Source organism: Myotis lucifugus, unplaced genomic scaffold (assembly GCF_000147115.1).
Source record: "Myotis lucifugus unplaced genomic scaffold, Myoluc2.0 scaffold_160, whole genome shotgun sequence".
Classification (NCBI taxonomy): Eukaryota; Metazoa; Chordata; class Mammalia; order Chiroptera; family Vespertilionidae; genus Myotis; species Myotis lucifugus.
Window position 1 is genome coordinate 3,088,654 of NW_005871208.1, and position 3,759 is coordinate 3,092,412.

General features: G+C 49.3%; 1 long non-coding RNA gene across 2 annotated transcripts; it reads right to left on the bottom strand.

Annotated features, from left to right (window-relative positions):
• Positions 1 to 646: 646 nt before the first annotated feature.
• LOC106698314 lies at positions 647 to 3,073 on the bottom strand. Of its 2 annotated transcripts, XR_001349605.2 has the most exons (4): positions 2,992 to 3,073; positions 1,701 to 1,814; positions 1,245 to 1,334; positions 647 to 771 (listed from the first exon to the last, which is right to left on the bottom strand). It is a non-coding gene; the product is annotated as an uncharacterized LOC106698314 (long non-coding RNA). The 2 variants fall into 2 exon arrangements; XR_002830962.1 differs by lacking the exons at positions 1,701 to 1,814; positions 2,992 to 3,073 and adding an exon at positions 1,565 to 1,637.
• Between the last annotated feature and the right edge of the window lie 686 nt (positions 3,074 to 3,759).

Below are 3,759 nucleotides of genomic sequence, written 5' to 3' on the forward strand. Positions count from 1 at the left end.
ATCACACCAGTCCCTGCCTCCTTGGTCACATGGCCATCTATTCTTGTGTGACTTTACATTATCTTCACTCTGTGTATGTCTGTGTCCCAATTTCTCTCTCTCTCTCAACTTTTTTGTTGATTTATAAAGAGAGAGGAAGGGGGAGGGAGAAACATTAATGTGAAAGTGACACATCAATTGGCTGCCTCCTGCACACCCGCATCAGTGCACAGGACGATGACCAATCCACTGAGCCACACCAGCCAGGCTCAGTAAATCAACTGGCCCGGTGTGGAAATTGTGAGTGGAAGGCAGGAGGGATGCAGTTTTTACTAATGCCACAAGGAAGTGGCTTTTGTAGCAATAACTCAGGATTTGACTCTTTTCAGGATGACAAATCCTGGCTCTTTGGAGGTTGATTTAATTTTTGGAACTGCTCAAATGTCACTAGGAGCCCTGTGTGAAGAAGAAGGAGGAGGCAGACCGAACCGAGTGGCATTTGGAGCAGGAGGCCCAGCACATGTGGCTGTGGCTCAGTGTGACTAAAAGGGCTTGTTAGAGGCAGTGTCCTGAAAGTGGGCTGTGCCCGGCTCAGGGTATGGGCTCCAGGCAGGGCTTTCCTCCCTCCCCCTCAGGCCCACCCTACAGAACACAGGCACACAACAAGTTGAATGCTTTCAATTTAATTGCTCTGAGCCATACACATGATTAAGGCGTTAAATTCCCAGATCCCATTCTTTATAGCTTCTCAAATGATAGATATGATTGGACCCAACCTCTTCTTCAGAGCATCTGGAAGAAAGCAGAGATGGGAATGAGGCTTGAAGGGCCGAAAGCACCACCCACACATTCCATCCTCAACTCAATCTTCATTCCAACCTCACTGCACCCCTGAGGCCTGACCCAGAAGTCAGAGGGAGGGAGGTTAGATTCACAGGAGGCCAAATGATGAGCCCTATCCCCCAACCTGGGCAGGAGTGAGAGGAAGAGAAATGAGCAAGCAGGCTCTGCAGTGGAAGGTTGGGGGTAGGACCCCAGGGGCATCTGGTATCAGACAACCATGCATTTTTTATGTGGATGAGAAATTTGAGCCATTTGAAGGCACAAATGAAGGAAATTTCAATGGAGAGGGGCTGAGGTAGTCCCAGATCTCCTGTGTAGGGTGGTGGTGAGGGCATGGTCTTTCCCACCTCCCCAGTTGGCTCGTGGCTGGTGGCTGGTGAGCACTCCTGTTCCCAAAAGGCTTTGCCATAGGATGCACTTACCTTTAGCGTTTTGAATTCTTTCGTCCACCGTTTTTTTTGCTCCTGCAATGACACCTTTTAGGTCCGATCTACCTTTCTCTATCACGGATTCTAATTTTGGAGCAGAAGAGTCACATCAGCAGAAAAGCCATGTCATTTAAAGAGAGTTCCCACCTCTTCCTCTCTTCCCCCATTATCCTTGTATAAATTCCTAAAGTGCAGAAGTTTTGCTCAGGGGCCCAGCTTCTCTCTCATAGGAAAGTGAGTGGGCCAGGAGAGAAACCATGTATAGTGCAGGCAGCCAAATCTACTATTGCAGAGACTCTGGGTGTAGGGTTCACCTCATTTGTGCGTTGTGTTCAGGTGAATGAATGAATGTCTGCTTCTTCTGGGCTTGTCTTTGTGGACAGAGGCATCATGTAAACTTGATGCCAGAGATTTCTTTGGATTGTATCCGTTATAGACACAGAGACTTACCCAGGAGATTTTTTCTTTGCTCGGTGGTTGGCTCCTCGGGTGCCACCGAAGTGTCCTGGGCTGCCGCTGAAGTCTGGGCTGCTATGGTTGTCTCTTGGGGTGCATCAGATTGCACTGGAGTTACAAACACACAGATTTGTTGATTTTAGCAAAGTCAAGTGTGTTTTTTTTCCTTAGGAATGGGTGGCAGGGCCTCAGATACCTAATATGTTCTGGGTGCCAGGTTATAGAAATGATATGGCATAAACTCTCCCTCTTAAGAGATGTGGGATTTCTACATACTATGTGCTCATTATAGATGAGTGTTTGACTCTTCCCCCCCACTCCACTGCCCTGCCCCAATGCATCTGGTGAAATCTGAACTTCCAACAGAATGGTATCAGGAGGTGGGGCCTTGGGGAGGTAATTAGGTCATGAGGTGAAGCCCTCATGAATGACATTAGTGCCCTTGTGGAAGGGACCACAGAGAGCTCTCTCCCCTTCTTTCCACCATGTGAGGATACGATGAAAAGTTGGCAGCCTTCAACCTGGAAGAGGGTCCTCACCAGAACCTGACCATGCAGACACCCTGGTCTCAGACGTGTAGCCTCCAGGACCATGGGAAATACCTTTCTGCTGTGTAAGCCAGTCTATGGATGTTTGTTGTAGCCCGAATGAATGGACTAAGACAGAGCCTCTCGGGAGATGGGCAGGCTGGGCACTTGTTCTGGGCATGGTTGGGGAGGAATTGGGAGAGGAGTGTGGGGGCAATCAGGGAGCATGGGAGAGAGAAGCTGGGTGTTGAATGCAGGATTTTGGCAGGGAGGTTGTTCTAAAGGGGCTTCCTTGGGGGCAGGAAGTGAGTCAGCAAGAGCTCTGGGGAAGGCATGTGTGGGGCAGGTGGGCGGAATGCAAAGAAGTGAAATTTAGCAGATATGGGTGGTACATGAGTGAGAGGCATGGGAAAGAAGGTTGGAAATGGGGTCTGAGGCCAGATAGTGGGCACCTTGCAAAGGAGCTGGGAGTCACGAAAGCTGTTTACAGGTAAAGGTCTGCATACTGCATGGGACATTGCAATTATTATTTTACCTTATCGTTTTCTCCCTTTTATTCACAAAAGCCTTTTCCCATTAACCTTGCCTGTATGAGTTCTCCTGCTTCTTCCCTACACCTGTCCCACCCCAATCCATGCTCTTCTATTACCACCAAGATCAGGACCCAGTCCCCTCTCCCTGAATTCCTCCCCCAGCCTCCACTGACATCCCAGCTGTTCGACCCTCCCCAGGGCAGGGACCAGAGGGAGAGAACTCACAGCTCGCAGGGTCCTCAGTAGGTTGTGCAGGACCAGCAGTGGCATCTTCTGTAACCAAGAAGAGAGACAACTATGAGGACTGAACCTGATCCACACCAGAGCCATCCTCCCTCGCATCCGCAATCCTGAGCTCTCAGGAACGTTTGTGGACACAGGGGGGCAGATTTCACTGTTGGCTGAACAGGTCCTTCTGCCACACCAGTGGGTCCATCAGAGCATTCTTTCTGATGTTTAACTCCCCCTGCAGTTTTTTGAAGCAGGTTCTCCTCAGAAAAGTGGATATTCCTCTGAAAACTGCCCTCCTCCTGTGCCTCTAGCTTGTGAGGTGCCCTAAGCTAGTGTCAGGGAGCCAGCCATGGCCTGTGGTGGTGGAGGTTGGTGCAGAGGCCACTGGGTCACACTCATGTGGTTCATGGGATAGGACTCCAGCTCTAATTCCCCGTATTCTTTCAACACAACCTTTATGCAAAGCTCTCTGCTAAGTGAAGGGGGTTCTACGATGAAGAAGGTAGATAAGACCCCGCCCTGACAGAGCTAACATTCTAACGTAATTATTTAGTTCCAGGTGAGATGGTGTAACATGGGCAAAAGAGGTCTAATTGATCCTTCATACATTTTTTTGAGGAAGACTTTCTTGAAGAATTCATACCTAAAGTGAGATTTCACGGATGAAAAAGCACCTGGTTGGATGATATCCAGAGTTGGCTGGGGAAGGGGACAGGGAGAAGAAAGAGCAAGAAGGAAGGTCCCAAATTTTGAGGAGTGGCA